Source organism: Micrasema longulum, unplaced genomic scaffold (genome assembly GCF_059751315.1).
Source record: "Micrasema longulum isolate JH-2025_06_02 unplaced genomic scaffold, ASM5975131v1 h1tg000747l, whole genome shotgun sequence".
Taxonomy (NCBI): domain Eukaryota; kingdom Metazoa; phylum Arthropoda; class Insecta; order Trichoptera; family Brachycentridae; genus Micrasema; species Micrasema longulum.
The window spans coordinates 1346394-1368538 of NW_028277941.1; the positions used below are offsets into that span (position 1 = coordinate 1346394).

The window sequence follows — 22145 nt, forward strand, 5'->3', positions numbered from 1 at the left end:
TTTACGTTTATCCGAACGGTTTTAACACGCTATTAAGACACAATATGACATTTTGGTATCGAATTAAATGACAAGCACACGTCAAAATTTGGCTGGCGGTTAAATACGCGTTGCAAGACTGAGCGTTTGGGCATGAGTTGACTGTCATAATTTTTCAGTACTTGAACTTTACGTTAACTTAACCTTCACTTTGACTTAATTCTATACTTTTTTTATTGTGTTCATTTCATATATGTATGGGTATATTATCAAATCTAGCAATAGCAAAGCATTGCCGGGTTCAGCTCCTGGCTTATAAAATGTAATTGGCTGGTTAGATCAATTGCTTATAAAAAAATATTTACCTTGTGCTTCAATAAAGAGCGGTTTATTTTATTTTATTTTTATTTTATTTTTATTTTATTAGGGAAATCAACAGTTCTACATACATATTTTTAGTAAACAAACAGATATAGTGTATAAACTCAGAACCAATAACAGATTTCCACATAGTATACAAAGTTAGTAAAGAATATATAAATTACATATCAAATAAATACAAACAATTTATACATATAAAAATGTTATTTTCAAGTACTCAATAATCAAAGATTTTTTAAATATTAATTTTAAGAACATTAAGTTACTGTAAATTGGGCGGGATAAGGACAAAAAAGGACAAAAATGCTTGAAGAGAGGATAAGGAGGGGGGGGGGGGAGATGTACATATTTATTATTATAATGTCTACTAAGTTACATAATACATTTTTAGTTTAAATTTTAAATCTGACAGAGTGATGTTTGTATAATCTCTATTTTTAAATTTTGTATTGTACATTGAAAAAGTCCTACGAAAAAAAGCATTTTTAACATACGATGTCTTACTTGTTGGTACATGAAACAGGTGGTACCGTCTACAAATCCTGGCTGGCACATGTATTGTTATTAAAACAAGCAGCTCTGTACAGTCAACCATTCCTGTCACAATTTTGTAAAGCAGTAGTTGGTCCGCACACACTCTGCGGTAAAAGAAACGTTTTTCCGTAAAAAAAGAAAACAGTTTGCTATAGCGTTTATCAAACACACAGGTGTTTTTCAGGTTTGATTCACAATAAGATCACACTAGAATATTTCATAGTCCCTGGACTGGACTTGAAGGAGAGATTGGTCATCTTAGCTTCATGGAACAAAAATGATCAAGATACGCTGCGATTGGTGTACCAATACAGTACCCTATGCATCATTAGATGCGGAAAGGGAATGATGATGAATCCTCTTAAGCAAAAAAAATCGAGTGAAGTGGTATTTATAATGATTACCATTAATTTTGTTCATTCCCATCGAAGTGTTAGCAAAAATCAGCAAGTGGAAGAATTCAGGAATTTTGTCCGCTGTCCCGTTTTCCGCACTTTAAAACTGCACCGATTTTATCGTTTGTTCTTAAACAAATAAACGAATATTTTTTTTGTGTTGGTTCAATTTGCATTAAAAAAAAAGATTTGTCTTATTTGAATACCGTACGTCCGCACCCAGCTGATAAAACTATGGGTTTTTGGATGGTTCTAATATATGCTGACAAATATATGCTCAAACAATATAAAAAGACAAAGCAACTACAATCGGAAGAGTAACAAGTTCTCTAGTAATATATATGGCAATGATTATAAGTACACATAGGACAAAAATACGACAGACCGAGTTGTGAAAATGGGTTAAACGAATAATAAAAAATAATTCATTTTTAGTTGTTCAAACGATCCAATTTCACCCTAAAATAATCAGGTCTTGATTTTCACGAGTCCGATCATTTAAGATATTCTGCTCTAGAAACCACTATACCAGTTATATCGTTACAGATTGATATATTTTCTTAAAATTTATTAAATAATTACATGGAAATTAAGAAAATATTATAATAATAACTTTAATCAATACAAGTTCATAAGAGTCCAGATTAACAAATTACAACGGAGATAGGGAACATTTTAGAGAAGGAAATATTTATGTCTATTATGATATATCATTGGCTATTTTAAAATTCAACATTTTGCCATGTTTGAATATTCACATATAATCAATTGTCTCATCTGTTGATTTTAATGAAGTTAAAGAGATGAAATAAAAATCAAAACGATTTTGAAAAGGTTTTCAGTATAAACGTTTTATTCCCAATATATTTATTTTCATTAGAGGTAAAAACAGTTTATTCCATTAAAAAAACAATTATCGTATTATTATCAAATCATTTGACTTATTTCCTCTCATTTGAACCTTTCTTGTAGTGTTAAATGTTTTTGTATAAGGTTTTTATTTATTCTAAAATAATAAATATATCTAACTTTCTTTATAATCTGCCTTGTGGTGTCACAGTACATTTTACGTTGTTTTAAATATTGACGATATGAGTAAATAAACTTGGTGTAAGAAGCAAATAAAAAGCGCGTAGCTCTTTTCTTTTTTTCACATCCGTTCCTCAGTGGAGAATGTGGACATTACCAGACGCCTCCAGGACACTATCGCCAGTCAGCACTGAGCCCGGTACCGAATCAATCCCATGTTCCTTGTTCCGTCAGATGAAGCTGAAAGATTGTCATCGCAGGCTTTCTGGACGGCGCGGTGGGGGCCCGTAGGAGTGAAGAGGCAACTTGGGTTAAGGCTCTTGGGTTGAAGTATCCGTAGCACGTGTGCGAGCCAGGTCCACTCAAAATGCTATATGTAGGAGGCTGCTGCGTACGTTCTCAGGCTAATAGTGATGAAATGGAACCACCTTATACAAAATGTTCTCCTCAAGCACTTACTTCTAAAACTCAAAAGTTTGGTACTTTAACAAAAATTGAAAAACAAATGCATATTTATTTGTAAATGTTATCTTCATCTCTGTGGAAATCCAAATATTATTATGGATTGTTTTCTTAACAAAAATGTTCCTTTGTCAACGTGTAAAAACGTGTAAAAACTACATTAAATTATAATTAGTATGAATGTATTATTGTTTTATGTTTTTTTCTTTATAAATACTATGTTTTTTTTTCTTATATACTCTTATATTTAAAATTATATAAACTCTTATAAATAAACAACTACAACAGTGTTGTTTATTTATAAGTCACTCTTCAAGCATAAGGGCTAGTCTCTTTTTTTGGAGAGTTACAGTGATAACATTTACTTGATGTATAAAAGTAGATCTGTATAGAATTTTAAAAAAACGTGTACCTTTTATAAAATTTATTAATAAAAAAAACTTAACTCAAACTAGCCAATGACAGGTCCTAGCCTTCTTCATATCTGTTGTAATATATCGGACTAAATATATTTTCTTGAAACTATTAGAAATGTTTTAAAATATTTCCAGTCACCAGTCAGTCGTGTTTGTTTTGTTTGTTATATATCTTCACTCTTATGCTTGTCTATGGACTCCATAGTGGATGGGGCAGTTTTAGTTAAATTGATATTAACGGGGTGTTTAAACTTCTCATTCCACTATTATTGTTTTATTAGGTTGATAAAATATATAAGAGTGTTTTAGTTTTGCATTCTCGTTTTAGGGGCGCGGCGCGAGCACGTGGCGGCGGGGCGCGTGGCGCTGGGCGCGGGCGGCCGCCGTCCCCCGGCTATTGATATATTGGCGAGAGTTGTTTTGTCGGCCATTACAGTTAGTTATTTATTTTCTCTTTGTTGCATTGCCCGGCTACTGTTTCGGGAGTCTTGCTCCTTTTTTTCTCCCGGCGATATTTGTTTTTATTGCCGAGTCACGGGAGATATGTTGGGCGGAAGGGGACGCAGCTTTGGTGATGGCGGTAGAGAAACTTTTTGGCAATGCAACGTTAACGCAAATTGTGATTTATGCATGTGATCTAAAAAAATCATAGTATTTTTAAAATGTGCTATTTTATAAATACGATGAGAGATTCTTCTTCTCAGCCTTATCATTGATTCTCCAATTGTATCGTATCTCATTATTTTACCACACGAAGTCAGATGCCAATCCAGGAATTATGAAATATCGTAGTAAAAAAAACCATATTCAAATTATAATTTCACTTTGGGAATCGAACCCGATACTCCATGCATGATGACTAAACGCGGTGACCATTACACCAGGCTGGAAAAGTATTACGTATTTTAGATACACATATCAAATACCTATACCGTAATCGGCCTGCAAGTAATATAGAGAAAGCGAGGTCTCTATGCAAAAACAGAGTGCTATAAGGTTCTATCCTCTCTACCTATGGGGAAACTTAGGGTTTGTTTATTTTTTTTTCGTTTAAGATATAAATGACTAGATGTCTATGACCTATGGCCCGCATGTGTCGGAAATATAATATATCCTGCTGAAAAAACAAAATTGTAATTTTTCATGAAACTTCTTACTTTTGTGAATAATCTCTTGCGAATAAATCTTAGTCAATAAGAACACACGTTCAACTTATTTTTCAATGTATTGTATACTGTATACGATTTTTTTTAAAATACAAAAATTAAAATAAAAAACGACAGAAAATGTAATTCTATCTATTTTGTATAATTCTATAACTGAAGATATATAGGTATATGAATGTGAAATCGTATCGACTAATACCTTCAAATGGTATGCTTTCTAGTGTGCATATTATTTGTTATTTACCTTTAAAAATAAATAAAATAAGACTTTCTGAAAAAAGTTATCAATGTTATTTTTACGTCCCGCGTAAAAAAGTGAACAAATCAAAGCAATAACTCTTTTTTTCCTTTCTTTAAAGTAAAGAGTGGGTGAGACATTTGGAATTGTTTAGTTTTTTTAATTAAACGAGCAGACCTGACAGACATTGTCCTGCCCGAACGTTGGCTTACCTGCTATTAGCTTGAAAAAAGACTCTTCATTTATAAGTAGGTACCTAGGTATTTGTTTGTGGTTCAATTCAAAAACTAAAAATTGTTAATATTTAAATATTGAATTTAAATAGGTACCTAGGTACTTGTTTATAGTTGAATTCCAAAACATTAAATAATATTTTTTTCAAATATGGCATTCTTTTTGCAAACGTCAAACTTTGGTCTTCTCACCAACAGAAGGGTGTACTTATGTAGAAAAACGATTTTAAAAAATGTGTTGAGTTAAAAATTATTTTAGTATTACCAAAAATCCAGTAAAAAGAAATAAATGGGTGGAAATCGTAAGAAATTTTAGTAATGAATCTGATTAAGATCCACAAAAAACAAATGCTGTTTGTAAAAATTCAAAAACAAACTTTTTTAATGCACAAAAAAACAACATCTTTCCATTATTTTGCAAATGCAATCTCCTCGAATGCAACCCTGGTAGAACCATAAAACAAGCAGTTGATACTAGAAGATTTGATAAATAGTAGATTTTGACATCTGATAATGAATTGAAAATATTCATCTTAGATATGGAATCCTCAGTATGCCATACATATAACAATAATAGAAAATATTCAAATAAATTTATAAATTACCTAAAATATAAAACCGGTATTTCTTATGTATCTGTGTATGTGTCTCACTGCCTCCACCTACCACGAAATCACTTCTCTACAATACCGTAGAGTGTGTGCGGACCAACTACTGCTTCACAAAATTATGACAGGAATAGTTGACTGTACAGAACTACTTAGTTTCATAAGAATACATGTGCCAGCCAAGATTTGTAGACGGTACCACCTGTTTTATGTACCAGTAAGTAAAACATCTTATGTTAAAATGCTTTTTTTCGTAGGACTTTTTCAGTGTACAATACAAAATTCAAAGATATGGATTACATAAACATCACTCTATCAGATTTAAAATTTACACTAAAAATGCATTATGTAACTTAGTAGACATTATAATAAAAAATATGTACATCTCCCTTCCCCTCCTTATCCTCTCTTCAAGCATCCTTGTCCTAATCCCGCCCTATTTACAATAACTTTTTGTTCTTAAAAAAAAATTGATCATTGAAAAATATTTACGAGTACAAGAAAATAACATTTTTATATGTATTAACTTATATATATTTATTTAATATGTAATATATTTTCTTTACTAACTTTGTACACTTTGTGGAAATCTGTTATTAGTTCTGAGTTAATACAGTATATCTGTTTGTTTACTATGAATATGGATCTAGAACTGTTGATTTCTCACAAAAAAAAAATTAAAAAAATACGGTTGGGAACATAAAAAGATATTGATTTTAATTTATTATCATTTTTATGTGTGGTATAACTTTTCAATCGCTTGGGTCATTTTGTAGTTAATTATTATTATAAAATACGAATCTCATTTACTTAAAAAATATTGATAGTAATATTTACAATCGAAATTTTGTAAAGAATCATTAAATTATAGCGGCATAATAAGCTTGATGTATAGGAGCGTTTCATTATTCTAATACAAGAATAATAAGTTCAGCATCCGCGGATTTGGCTTTATCCTATTGGTATCGTATGATGATGGATGGAGACTGATCGCCTGTCCAAGTTTAGTATCTACTACCCTAGGTCCGTCACCCCCTCGTCAAGAGCGAAGAAAAAATCGACAGGGGTGGTTAATGTGGAAGGAACATCTTCAATTTTCAATAGGGTTGAAATTCCAATAAAAAATGTAATTAAATACAAACTTGTTATTTTACTCCGGTATTACTTATTTATTTATTTTACAGAAACATACATAGTGTTTAAATATAGATTGAAAATTTATTGAGTACCGTATGAAATTACGTAAAGACATAATTATTATTCTCCATCTACCTAAAGCTGGCTACACGATTTTTTGCAAATAAAATAATAATAATGGAAAACACTTTAGTTATTTTGCTGGCTAAACAGTCCTCATACAATTTTACTAATTGTTAACTAAACAGTTAAGAATGATTAAAATTGTATGAGGAAGAGAAAAATTATATTGTATACATGCGAATTGTAAGTAATTTTATTTATAATAAAATATACGTGTTATTAATAATTTTTAATTTTTTAAAGGAATAACCCGCTAAGCTTCTTTTTTAAAGACTTGTCGGCAGGTGGAAAATAGGATATGGAAAGAAGTTTTAAAAAATATGCCACAACACCCAGACCAATTGAGAAACAAACCTTTCTTGGATTTATTTCTTGCGACTGGCGAGAATCAAACCCACGACGCTAGTTTCACAGTTAGCTATCTTACCAACTGCGTTACGACGACTGTGTACTATTATAATATATTTTAAATGATTTTTTTTTCAGACATGTGTCATTTACATTTTTCCCTAAATTAATTTGAGAATAAAAATTGCATTTTTATAACACCGTATCGAAAAAAATGTTGAATTATTAAATACAAAAAGTTAAAAAAAAAAAAAAAGAAACAGATTCGAACCATGGACTTTAAAGCCGTGAGTCCGAGACACTAGTCACGGGACCACAACCCGATTTGTTTATTCAGTCTAAACTTTTTAATCTAGGTTGAAGCTCTTTCCATATTGTATATACCTATCTTCTTTTTCTATTTTTTTTAAATTGAAATCTGCAGTACAATAAAAAAAACATTTTCTTCTATATTTGTTTTCAAAAATATATTTTATGCATCTTTTCTTTGTAACATAATAATTTGTTACGTTTAATATAAAGCCTTATCCTTTTTAGGTCTGATCAAACTTAACATATATAGCTATGTATAAAATGTTGTAAAGATAAAAATGGTTTATTATCTCGAACGTGAGATAGAGAGGAAGACTACAAAATGATAGTATTTAGAAAATTGAACTAGAGGTTACTTTATTAATCATCATTATTATACCCTTTTCGAACCTTGGGTGCGCCTCATTTTATTTTTATTTATTTTTGTTTACATGAATGTAAGATGATCACTCCAGATCAGGAAAGTTCTAGTGTAATTACATCTTTTAAATAAAAATTTCATACCACCAGTGTAAAATGTATTAATGTTTGTATCGAAAATTTAAATGGAAAATGAGACGGTCAACTATTCGGTTTAACTGTTGGCTCGAAAAAAAATCTACGACGTCATTACAAAAAACAAAAAGCAATTATTTGAGTGTCTTACATAAAAGTCATGATATGGAATTTAATACCAGAGGAGGTGTATTAGAATTTGAAATAGAGGAAACGGTTCACATCTTCGGAGCCGATCAAAAGATCTAGCGTAGGAGAGTAGGGGGAAGGCTAAGGGTGTGAATTAGATTGTAAATACAGCGAACCTGCTCGGGTGGGGTTGTTTCTAGAACCAAAACTCATTACGTTTGTCGATTATTCATGAAAATAATTTATATTCAGGCCGGTAACTTAGAGATGAAACACGAAACATGCAAACCTACCACCGCTGGAACATACAAGTAGGTACAGCATAAGTATGGGATACTGCAGACCGTAGGCTGGAGGCTGGAAGCTGGAGAAGGCACTCGGGTCTATGTTCTGTCACTGGGCGACCGCTGCACACTGATGACAGATTACCGCGAACCTCCATGAACTAAGTCATTAATCTCATGACATCACACGTTATGCGATTGTTTCAATAGTTCGATTTGAATATATTATTAACAAATTACAATAGGGATGGAGAACATTTCTGAGAAGGTAATATGGAAGTCTAGGCATTTGCAGGGCTTATAACCTGTCATTGGCTGGATGATTAGCGAAACTCTCGAGAGATTTCACCCCCTAAGGAGTAATTAAGATTAACCAATTGCTTCGAAATATGGATGTTAAAATATGGGCAAAATGGTGAATGTTACACAGGGTGCCGCTCAAACCATCCAATAACAGGTCGTAAGCTTTGTAAATGCTAAGACTTCCATATTCCCTTCTCTAAAATGTTCTCCATCACTATCGTAATTTGTTAATCTTAACGACACCCCGTGGGGTGAAACCCAGTATTTATCTGCAAAAATTTTGACAAACTCAAAAAAAAAAATATTTGAATATATTATGTAAATATACAAACGATGTTGGTAATTTTACAAAGGAAAGAAAAAATAAAGACCTAAAATGAAGAGAATAAGAATGTACCTGCTTGTTGTAACATAATATGTTATTTATTTAGCTTCCAGTAATAGCATGTCCGCTCTTAATTTGAACATCTCAAAAGTGCATTGTCAATATATTCTTTACTTGGTCTATTTGTAATTTCAAAACTCAGTAATCGTTATTAACAATGCTTATATTTTTTTTTAACAGGTGTTTTAATTGTAGAAATAAATTCTGTTAATATACAAGGAACTTTTAGCAAGAACATTTATAAACAAGTTCATATGATTTAAAATCCACACATATATATTTATATTTTAACGAATAACAACAGAGATAGATCTCTCTATTAAATGGTCTCCCATTTAAAGAAGGAAACACGAAATATGAAATCTCTCGGCATTTACAAGGCTTATGACCGGTCATTGGCTGATTATTTTTGACTAGTTTGTAATTTTATTACATGAAGGAAGGTTTTTCCATTATTTTAGAGATTATAAGTTTTTTTAATAATTAAGATGAGTGCTGTGAAAAGAGCCACCATCCTCTCCTTATTCGCACCTAATGGTGTTTAGGGCACTACGTCGGTATTTAAAATGCAGTGGCCATTGTTGACATTAAGGCAAAAGACAAGACACATAGTCTTACGCATCGAGTGCTTGTTTAGGGACAAAAAAAAACAAAAGTAAAACGCCACAATTTTAACAAATAATTTAAGTGTACCTTAGGTAATTACTTTTCTCAAAGTTTTTTTTAGGAAAAATAATTTTGTAAAAAATAAGAAAAAAGAATATTCTTTCTATTAACACCAAACACATGTACATTTAATGAAATTTGAATTTTATCAGTCTATTATCTTATTTAGTACTGTGGTGCTGTAGTTAACGCGTTTGCCTACCATATTTCTTCAGGTAATTTCCGGGAATTGAACCAATACCTTATCCACAATTGAGTTCTTTATTCAGGATTACCTGAGAGCAGCCTTTTCAGATTTGGTGTTTTTTTACGGCCTACCCAGATAGGAACATCACTTTCAGTGCCTAAAGCTAGGGTTTCTTAGGACAGCGGTGCCCGTATCTTAACGGCCGTAGTGAACAGTTATTCGGCGGACAGCCGTCGTAACGGTGACTAGAGAGTGGCTTTATTTTTTAACGGTGTTATCAACACCGTTTTCCTAGGAAATCACTCTCTAGTCACCATTACGACGGCTGTCCACCGCATCACCGCTCACTACGGCCGTAAAGATACGGGCACCGCTGTCCTAGGAAACCCTAGCTTTAGATGCATATTTCGGTGCGCACGTGGAGCTACCCACGAAGGCTTTAAAATATAGTGGAACGAGTATTTTGCTGTCTCGCCGCTCTTAATTTTTTTCTATTGCCTCGCTCGCCACGCTCCCGAAACAACAGTCGAGTCCCTACTGTACCAGAGCCTCATCTACAGTAATATATGAAGAAACTTTTACACAGCTATCGAGCCTAAAGCACCCCGTCCAGGTTTCTAGTTCTACTTCGCGCCCAGAACAATCTTTTTCGTCCGCTCGGACGCAGAGAAGATTATAAAAAGAAGTCTCGAATTAAATTATTTAGCTTAAAGTGGATTATCAAAATAAGCGATCGGTCGCCTGCGGAGTATTTTTATCTTTCGGTTCACACCTTGCTTTCTTTACTCCGTACTTTTTATTTAAATTCTAATTAAATTCCTTTTTTCTGAGAGAAAAAAGGCGCGGCTAATTCTGCTTTAAACTTTTGGAAAACTCGGCGCGAAGATGGTAAAGTTTTCTTTGCTAAGTATTATTAAGGAGGGAGAGAACAACTTGTGTTTGGAATACATTCACCTTTAGAAACTCCCGAATTACATATTCTTATACTTTTAAGCCGCTTACCTTATAACTGCATCCGACTTATTCAAATTGCAGATTTCAGAATTAAATATTCTTACTCTATTCAAATATCATCATCATACCCCTGTCCGCACCTCATGGTGCATATGGCATCACATTTCTGCATCGAATGATCGTCAGTCTAATGGTTCTGGTGTGCGTCGAGGACAATACAATTGCTGTGTTTATTATTTATTTAATTATTGCCTTTCAGCGCTCGATGGTGCATTGCTACACTAAGTGCAGTGTATCTCGATCATCTGTTACATGAAGATAAAATGTTCGACCTTACTTTTCAGGTGTCAGTCCGGGAATATGAAATATTGAAGTATAGAACCACCTTTTCAATCAATATTTCGTGTTGACCCATTCAGTATTCGAACTCTGGACCTCAATCATGTTGGGCGAGCGCATCGACTATTTCACTGCAAGGCGGACTTATCTCAACTTCAGGATTTTCACCCGAGAATAACCGGATGGTTGAAAACACTCGTCCAGGGCTCTGGTTTCATTTACACATAGATCTTTAGGATCACATAGAACTTTCATCCGCCTGGACGTTGTCAAAAATTCATTTATAGCGGTTAATTCCAAAGGGTGCCCTTTATGATGCAGAGCCACACTGGCTTCTCATTAAGAAGTTCAAGAGTCGATTCCTCGTGAGTTCAAGAATATTTAATGTGGTTTATATTAAGTCCGAACTCGGTGAACTACAACGAAAAACAATGTTAAAGTATTTTTTTTATTTTAAAATTTCATCGATAAACCCTAACGGGTTACATGCATTTAACAAAATATTTTTACTTTTGAAATTCACATTCTATTGTTGATGATAATATTTTTAACGTCTTTTGTAAAGATTGTCTGAGTCTTTTGCTTAGTTTTGTCTGGTAGTTTATTGTATAATTTCAGTCCATGGTTTATTAGTCTCGACTGTCCTTGACTCGTTTTAGAAGGTTGTATTTGATATTTTTCTGATATTCTCGTATTGTGTCCATGTTTAGTACAATTTTTTTTAAGTTTTAGTTCTTTGTCTACAATTGCATCAGTGGCTAATTTATGAATAAATTTTCAGGATTATAGTTTATAAAGTTCAGTTACATTTAATTGCTTAGTTTGTTTAAAAAGTTCTTTAGTTGCTGTTAGATAGGGTAGGTCATATACTAACTTTAATATTTTATTTTGCTGTCTTTGTAGTCTGTTTATGTCATTTTTATTTTCTGTTCCCCATAGTAGTTGCATATAACATATTTTAGTTTTTACATAGGCTTTAAACATTAGATTTTTTTTCGTTTTTGGAACAAAGCTTTTGATTAAAAAAAAAGACACTATAAATGACGCCATTTTGCTAATTGAATTGTTGATATGAATTGTTCATGTCAATTGTCTTTCTATTGTTAGTCCTAAATATTTAACATGTTCAATTTCAGTTAGTCGTTCATTATTTATGTAAGCATCTACTTTATGTCATTTTTTACTAGATTCAAAATGGATAATATTGTTTTTTTTTAGTAAGTTTGTGTTTGTCCATTTAGTCAACATAGTTAGGTCTTCGTTTATGTCATTGTCTGTAAATACATCTATTTGATTTTTATAGAACAGTCCAATGTCGTCAGCATACATATTAATTTTTCCTTTAAAATTATACAGTGATAAGTCATTAATTTATAAAATATGTAATAGTGGACCCAAAATAGATCCTTGTGGTACTCCAAAATTTACTGTTAGTATTTTACTTTTTTTTCCATTTACAAAGGTGTACCGCTTCCGATTCGTTAAATATGATTTGAGTAGATTAAATTCTTGAAATTTTACTCCAATATCAGTTAATTTTTTTACCATGGTCTCGACATGTACCGTATCAAAGGCTTTTAAAAAAAATGTGGAATTAATGAAAAGATATTGTCCTTCTTAGAATTTTAACCGATGACCTAAAGTTAAATGGATACGTTACAAACATGTAGCAGATGGCATTTAAATTAGCTTTTTTCCCCTCTAACGGATCTTCGTCATTTTAAAATGCGAGAAGGTGCAAGAAACTGCTATCGGTTGTGGTTTGTGGTTTGCGATAAGATGAGAAAATGTTTTAATTACACTGCAACTGTGAAAAACAGAACAAATGTATCATTTGTTTTATAAATACAATCCAAACGATTTAATAAGTAGACGTTTAGTTTTTTTTTAGTACGTTTTTTACAATTTTGTATATGCATTATAACACTGACAGCCATTGTCGTAACTATGGTAAAAGTTTTAGGAAACAGAACTTTTTTTTCTATCATGAATGTTTTTCATGTATTTTTAAGTGTAACGCAATCTAAGCAAAGTCTGAGATGCTGCTCGTAAAATAATAACGCGCATGTTTATTCTACGTCAATGATTTTGACTTTTTTTTGCTTTTTCAAATAAATGTTACAAATAAAAATTACGCTCATCACATAAACAAAAAAATCCACTGACCTGTGTTAAAAAAAAAAACATTTAACTCTGCCGGAAGAATACGATAGACATAATAGAAAAAATAAAGGGCTTATATTGAAACATAAATAATTGTTAATAAAAACGAAAAAACATGTATGTTACACATTAAAAAAAGGCTATGTAAATCTGCCTTTTTATCCATAGTAAAAAAAATCGAAAGAAATTCAATCAACTATTCATTTCTATTATATAATTATCTTTTAGAAATGCGTTGAACAGTTTTGGAAATTTAAAAAATGAGTGGCTTTGCGCGAGTCCGGGGATAAAGAATATCTAGCAGACTATTTGTTCTTTGTATTTATTTTTTTAGGAAATAAGTGTATGCGCAAAAATTATATTTAAGACACTGTTGATAGCATACTTTTTTTAAACTGGAAATTAAATAAATTTTGGTTGGAGGCATTAAATATGATAAATAATTTTAATAACGATTTTATTAACGATTTCTCAAGGCGCAATTCGAATTTTCTTATCTAATTATGTTAAACGTGTTTTGTTTCAAAGAAAGTAATATTTGAATTTATTATGGTCGTATAACGTGAATTAACGATAAATTATTGAAAGTATAAACATTATTGGGAAAACTAAATTTAACTATACATCGATTTATTAAGGTAAACAGTGATTTTTGTATTTGATTTTAAACAATGTTCTCGCCGATTTAAACAACAAAGAAAAATCCTTTTAAGTTTTTTTGAAAAATGAAGCCATCAAAGCGATGAAGTGCCCACCTGTAACGAACATCTGGTGAAGGGACCATGCTGAAAAGTTTCCCAAGAAAAATAAATTATGGATGAATATTAATACAACGTAATATCAGGACGAAAGCACACGGCCATATTTTATGGTAAGTATTCTTTAAAACGTTATTAAAGCGGAGAGGAAATATTTAAATCACTTTAAGAAGATGTTTACCCGAATAAAGTGGGTGGAGATTATTGTTGAAAATGGAGAAAAAATCTTTCGGCTTTACAAGGATATTATTTTCTCCGCGGAGCGGTATTGATCAATACCGTAGCTACGAAGTCACGTTAATTAACTAGGTATTCAATCATTTACAGGAAATAATTTATAAAAAAAAACTGATATTTCTTTGCTGCTTGGAATGCAAAAAAAAATAAGAAAAAAATACATAAAAGCTTAATGAGTATGAATGCTTGAAATTTTAGTTGGAATACAATACAATCGAAAGAGAATTCATTTAAGGACAACATTATAATACGTATATGTCACCGCCCAATCGTTAAATCAGCCACTCAATGAGCGGCTAGGCTGTTCATTAAATGCCGGAATTTAATTGAATGGCTAGACCGTTCGTCCAATAAATTAAGATAACTCAATGTTTAATGTATTAGCTGGTTGAAAGTTAGCCCTTTGAAAACGGTCGAACCAAAAGCCGCCGGGTTATATTAGGATGGGTTTTAAATTGTTGTTGTTATATATTTTTTCCAACATAACTTATTTAGTTAAATAAAAAACGTTTTTTTTTACTATTTAACTTAACCCAGCTTATCTAAATCTAACCCAACTACACATATTGTAACGTATATATTTCATCTTGCCCCGTTTTTGAGAACCGAGCAAATCCTTACGTTTCCGACAGTACAATTTGTAGTGTCGGCAAACATCGGCCCGTAATCTGGCAACAAAAATGTTGAAAACTCCGTCACTTTTTCGCATATAATAACGCAGAAGGTAGTTCAAAAATTCTATTGAGAAAGATCCGAAATCGCCAGGCCGAAGCGATGAAATTGCTCAAGAAAGGAAGCGTCAATGTAAACGTGAGTACAATGAATTTAAATATATTACGCCTGCTTATCGCTTCAAGATGGTCTGGTAATAATAAAAATCGGGTTATGGTCCCGTGGCTCGTGTGACGGACTCACGTACCAGAAGTCCGAGATTCGAACCCCCCTTTACCCCAACTCGATTTTCATTTTCTAATAGTGAGTAAAACTCGTTGAAAATAGCCACCAAAATTGAAATATTTGGGTAAATTGGCGTAAGTATGGCCTGTGAGCTCGCCAATACATGACAGATGACAGTAAACATAACCGTAGAAAAACATAGCAGTTGAGCTCTCAGAAGTAAAGCAACGTGAATGCAGAAATGCTTGAACTACATGTCAATAATATTCCAATAATAAAAAATATTATTTGGCCATACGGAACTTTAAAGCACACCTTGGTTTAATTACTAATAGTATTTTATCGGTTAGGTAGGTGTATTTAAAAAAAATTGTTGCGTACCTGAAAAAAGCACAAATAATTATGTTTTTGTAAATGATGTCAGTAACGACACTCAGAGAGTGGCTTTGTGACGTTTTGACATTTTTTATAAGAAATTCATGGCGTAGCCGAAATACTGTTATAAAAACGAGGATGTTTTTGTTTATTGACGTTAGCAGGCGCTACCCAGGGGCGACTTTGTGACGTGAGAAATTATTTAAAAAAAAGAGATTCATGGCTTAGCCGAAATATTCTAATTAAAACGAGGATGTTTTTGTTGATTGACGTTAGCAGGCGCTACCCAGGGGCGACTTTGTGACGTGAGAAATTATTTAAAAAAAGAGATTCATGGTGTAGCCGAAACATTGTAATTAAAACGAGGATGTTTTTGTTGATTGACGTTAGCAGGCGCCACCCAGGGGTGACTTCGTGACGTGATGAAATTATTAATTTAAATATTTTTTTTCATTTTACATAGCGTAGCCGAGATAAGAAATTGCGTGGTGTTTCGAAATTTAACCGTGTAGGTAGCCGCCTAGTTACAATATTATTTTTGTATTTGTATAACTCCTGTTTTATAATGTTTATGTATTTATCGCTATAAGAATTAAACTAAAGATAGTTTTTACTTTTAATCGCTATCCGTTTTTTAAATTATGTTTGTAACACTCAATAATATTTATTTTTCAAGTATTCAATGTTATTTTTGCATTTTAATTAATATTGTTAATATAAAGCGTATTTTTATTTATTCGAATTTACTAGACTGTTTTTATTACAAAAAATACAAATGCATATTTCTCTATGGATTTTTCTGTTATAAACAATCTATTAAAATAATACACACCAAATTTCCATTGTCTGTTTATTTGATTTGCAATCTTCGTTTTTTTTCGATGGTTAAAACTCTAGGAAATTCAAAGACAATAAAATTTTTACTGTCATATATTGGCGAGCTCACACGCTATACATAGCCCGGTAAATTATAAGAACGCTAATATTTTTCTTTATTAAAAAAAAAAGTGTCTACACAACTTGTTAAATAATTAATTAAAAAAAATAGTAAGATTGATTTCCGTGTACATTAGGCAAAACTCTTGCTTTACAGAAAATCTAAAATCTTTGAATTAAATCATGTACAACTGAAACTACGCAAGCTCCTTGCCAAAACCAATATATGAGTGTCTTAATGTATGACTGCGAGGCTGGTGCCTATCCGAAAGAGATATAGAGAGACTAGAGGTATTGAGATCTGGTCCTAAAGAAGGATTTTGGGAATTTTCCGGAGGGCCGTATCACGAATGAAGAGATTCCTAGTAAAATCTAAGGACGAAGGCACCTACTAGAGACCATCTAAAGACGTGCTAGATAAATTGGACACATGGCGTGTCTCGTGGGTCTTCTACATAAAGTAATAGAGGGGATCTCTTAAGGAACAAACTACACGGGGCATCCTCGTTGAGAATACCGCAAAGATTTATGTAAGAACATGAGCTGCAGATTATATGAAGGGCTAAAGAAGGCCGCACAGGACATACCGTAGTGGCATTGAAACAAGAGAGAGAAAATTTAGCAGCAAGCGAAAAGATTTTATTTTTTTAAATATCTTCTAACGTATCACCATTGTAATTTAGATTAAAAGCATCTGTGTAGCATGAAAAGTAAAATACGATGCATCATGCAAAAATATTAATTTTTCGTATGAAATTAAAAAAATAACGACATTCTTTTTTATTCTTTGTATAATTAAATTGACTGTTTAAAGTATAATTTCATTGTCACCATTAGTCTAGGGTAACATTTAGTACATACTTGTTCACGGTGCATTGCACAAAACTTGATTCGTTTTGGATTCTGTGAGAACACTGCGCGGCCTGATTGTAAAAAAATTAACTAAAAAAAATACATAAAAAAAGAAAACCAGAACCATACCCTAGTAATACCCGTGTTCTGGCGTGGATGCATAAAACAGTTTTGCGTTAAAAATAAAATCAGAGTTCTGACGTGTTGGCCTCTGTCTATACATCTTCCTTCCCACTCATTTATCCGCGTAGAGTTTGTATTCCTTAGGAATTATTTGGTTAATTTTCTTTATGCGCAGTTGACAGATCCCCGAACTCTATTACAGCTACGGGTGGATGGTGAGTTTTTAGATCACCTAAATGAAATATTTCGCCATTCTTAGACTAGCACCTGAAGCTTAAAACTGATCACTAATCACTTTGCCTTCATATTACAGATGATCAAGATATGCTGCACTATCAGGTACGGATGGGTATGACAATGATGGTACTCTAATGAATTGTATATAATTAAAAAGCTTTTTAAACAAGATCATGAAAAAAAAACAAATGTACAGAATTTCTTTGAATAGTATTGTAATATCTGTACCCCTAAGGATAAACAACGGGAGTTACATTAAAATTAATTGTTCAGGAAAAAAGATTTTGTGATTGAGCGATTTTCAAAACATAATAATTTTTGAGCGAAATGAGTTAATTTTTATCTAAAAACCTTCAATACAAAAACATGACTGTTTTCATAATAATAGTATATATTAATAGCGTATCTAGGACAAATTATTTTTTCTGCATTAAAACAAAGCGGAATTTTTATTTCAACTTAAATAAACATTTTTATTACGAAAGTGGACATCGGTGTTTTATTAATATATAAAATAGATTGTTGTAATAATTTTTGCATTTTTAACTTCAAAACGGCAAAAAGCGAGTTCCTGTGTTTTATTTTCTTAAATACAAATATATAAACAGGTATTTTTACTATCTTATCTTTATAAAATCTTAAGAACTCGTCATCGAAAACCTCATTAAAGTAGTTTAATGTTAAGCTTTTTAAAAATAACTAGAGGAGAAAAGCTCATTTTTGAATTACTAAATATTTAAGTTCAGTGAACTAATCTATTATTTTTCTTTAAACATTTACGTCCAAAGTTCAATAATACAGTATATGGGATCGATTGATTTGTTAAAAATACATTAAAAAATAAAACGTTTTAATCTCTTATACTTAAAAAAATCCATATAAGGTGTTTGTTTAAAAAGTCGTTTCGAGATAAATATAAGTATGTTGATGATAATGATAAAATTTATAAATAAACTTATCAATGAAACTTCTTGGTTTAGTTTTACTTTTTATTATTTTGACCAACGAGCGCTTTCGCCTAAGTAGGCATCTTCAAGACTGGTGATTTGTTTACAACGTTTACAGCTTTTATACTATTCTTAACATATTTTGGAGATAAGATAGAACAATATTTTAACAGGGGACAGAAAACATAAATATTTACAACTAGTTTGCTATACAATTCATTTTTGGGAGTTTTTGGACCGAAAGGGATTAAGTTTTATTATTTAAAATGTGGGAAGAGAACACATGGCGAAATACAACAGTGTGGGGAATCTACATTTTAACAGATAAAGTTGGAAAATACTTTGGTTTTTTGACAGGGAAGTTTACATACCTATAAATGAAACATTTTAAGATTCATACTTAGTTAATACAGATAATTTCATTACATAATTTTAGTAGTAAATAATTAAATCAAACGGAGCTATATTAAATTAAAGGTTTAAGTAAAGGAGAGTTTACATAATAACATTTAGTTAATAAGTTTACATACCTAGAGATAAATGACGAAACATTTAAAATTCATAATTAGTTAAGACAGAGTTAATAAGTTTACATACCTATAGATGAATGACGAAACATTTTAAGATTCATACTTAGTTAATACAGATAATTTCATTACATAATTACATTTAATTAACAAGTTTACATACCTAAAGATGATTGACGGAATATTTTAAGATTAATACTTAGTTAGTACATTAGTTTTTGAAATGAAGTTATCATTTTGAAAGTTAATTTCATGTTAATTATATTATTTTAGTAGTAAATAGTTAAATCAAACGGAACTTTATTAAATTAATGGTTTAAGTAAGGGGGAGTTTGATAATTCCAATTGTTGGTTAATTATTACTGCATTAAGTTTAATTCTATTGATTTCTAATGATTCTAATTTATCTAGTTTTTTCCCTTTGTTTTCAAAATGTAGTAAGTCAAAATAATAAAAAGTAAAACTAAACCAAGAAGTTTCATTGATAAGTTTATTTATAAATTTTATCATTATCATTAACTATGGAGTTTTATCAAGAAATATCAACAAAAAACATCAATATTATAAGTATGTTGTATCAGCGCAGTATTCTTAACTCCCTCTAAACTCCACACTTCAACAAATAAACGTATTATAACAGAAACAAATGACTTAGAACAAATTTACCCTCTATTTGACTTCGCGTTACAAAGTTACATCTACTAAATGAATACATAGTACAGTCCACACATTCTGTCCAAGTGCATTATAAAAGCCGACGAAATTAGTTAATTTGATCAGAGCTGGGGAAATTGGTGATAGGAGAGTATAGTTAGTAGTTACTAGGAGTAAGAGTTAGATGGATGGGAGTTTCTGTGGCCACATGTTCACATTTGTACCAAACCGTCTGTTTGGCGGTCTATTGTCCCGACCAGAATGCCGAATGCATTGTATTTATTATTGTGTCTATTGCTACCAGGAAATGTATTGCGGGACAAATTGTGTTTATCTGATTGCTTTCACTATTTGATTATATTACGCTATTCATTATTATTTGTTCGTCTAAGGGAAGAAAAACGATCAAGTATTTGGCATCGTTGCTGAGTTTGCTTTTGATTTTTTTTAAACATTCAAGTTTGTTCGTTAAAATTCTTGGGAAAGTTCATTCTAATTTATTATAGAAAAAAAAAAGACTAGTGCTACTTTAAGCGAAAATTAAAAATGACGTCTAAATTAACAGTCAATAGGTTAACCGGGGTTAGATTGACGAGAATTTGATAAAAGAAGAGCAATAAAAATATTCATTAAAATAACAAAAAAAACTTTCGTTTTAACCTCGTAACGTTTTGTAAAAAGATCTTTCAAACCAAAATAATTAAATTTTATATTTTTGTCCCAACTGTTTAAGTACAAAAACGTTTAACTTTATAATTAGGATATCAGTCTCGAAGATGCTGCGAAGGCGATGAAACCGACCGCTGGTTTTCCCAAATTTGTGAATTTAAGTATCACTCATCTTTTATTTCAATAATGAAACATTTCAAAAAAATCTGTCAGTGTCCAGGCGGATAAAGAATACAGTTCTGTGTGCGGAATAGATCCTGAATCCTAGTCAATTAATTTAGACTCTATGGATACTCTCGAGTAAAAATCCAAGTTCGCCTCGTACTGAAGGCAAGGTTTTCGTGAAACGTATTTTTAAAAGCGATTTTACACTGAAGTATTTCGTTGTGTTGAAGCGTTAGTCTGATAACTTTACCTCCTCGTAAAAAATGATGGAGATACGCTGCATTTAATTGAACAATGCACTTACCTATACAATCAGGTGCGGATAAGGGTTTGATGATGATGATAATGATGATTATGTAGTGATTAGCGCATTTAGCTACTATGTACGAGTTTCGAGTTTGATTCTTGATAAGGACTTATAAAATGTTTATTTTTAATATCTGTTTCCCCAGAAATATTTTATAATTTTCCTGAACTGACCTCAATCATGGATATTTTTTTAATTAAAAAAAAATATACTCTTCGGTTTAAATACTGTAAATATTACATTACCAAATAATGTTATGGTAATATTTTGCATACATAATATGTAAAATAAGTTAAGGAAAGTGCATTGACCACCTTCAATCAACTACAAAAATGTAAAATGGAAATTTAAATTGGAAATTGGAAATTTTAAGATTGGTGTTCAAAACAAAAAACTCTGATATAGGAACAAAATATATATATATTGTGTTCTTGATACATTATATTATTTTTTATTATTATTAAAAGCTTCTATGTCCATGCATTGTAGGGCAATCTCGTGCTGGTACTTTTACTTAATATTCAGCAAAACAAGTATATGTTTGATATTCTTTAAGTGTCCACTCCAAGTAGTTGGGAGGGTAAATGGGTAAGAATCTCTGATTTAGATAAAAGCACACAAAGACAGTATAAACGACTGGTAGCACTTAGGGGATTAGTCGACAAAATAATGTAATGACATAAAGAACTGTAGGACTCTCAGCCAAGTACTCGTACGCACGTTTCTGCAAATATTTCCACTTTCCCTTCACTCCAACTCGTCTCTCTTTAAAATGCTAATGTCATTTTATTTGATTCAATTCGGACTCGTTAGGAAATCATAAAATCATTTCTGCGTTTCTGGAAATTTTAGAATAATTCGCAAAGTACAAAAACAACATTTTGTAAAAAAATATGAAGAAAAAATATTTCAAGCCATGTTTATTGTTTGTATCAAAAAACAACGAACAACTGTCATTAAAATTTCTATAATAAATCCTAATTTAAGTTCATATTAAAATCTACATACACATATTTTCGTAATAAAACATATTGTAAGACTACTATCAGATAAAATATGTTCTTAATTAATATTAAAAACAAGTAATCTTTTTTTTCCGTGATCCTTTTTTTGTCTTGTGAATGCAGTGATAGATAGATACATGAATTTAATAATAATTCTGGTAATTGTGCCGTGGATAATCATACGAATTATT

At 31.4% G+C, this 22145-nt stretch overlaps 2 long non-coding RNA genes across 3 annotated transcripts in view; one reads left to right on the plus strand and one right to left on the minus strand.

Moving 5' to 3' along the window:
• The window catches only part of LOC148279197 (uncharacterized), a 169722-nt gene that overhangs the window by 45092 nt on the left and 102485 nt on the right, over positions 1 to 22145 (minus strand). The gene's annotated exons all lie outside the window — the stretch shown is intronic.
• On the plus strand, positions 14939 to 18170 carry LOC148279198 (uncharacterized). Its single transcript, XR_015822954.1, has 2 exons — positions 14939 to 15071; positions 17758 to 18170. It is a non-coding gene; the product is annotated as an uncharacterized LOC148279198 (long non-coding RNA).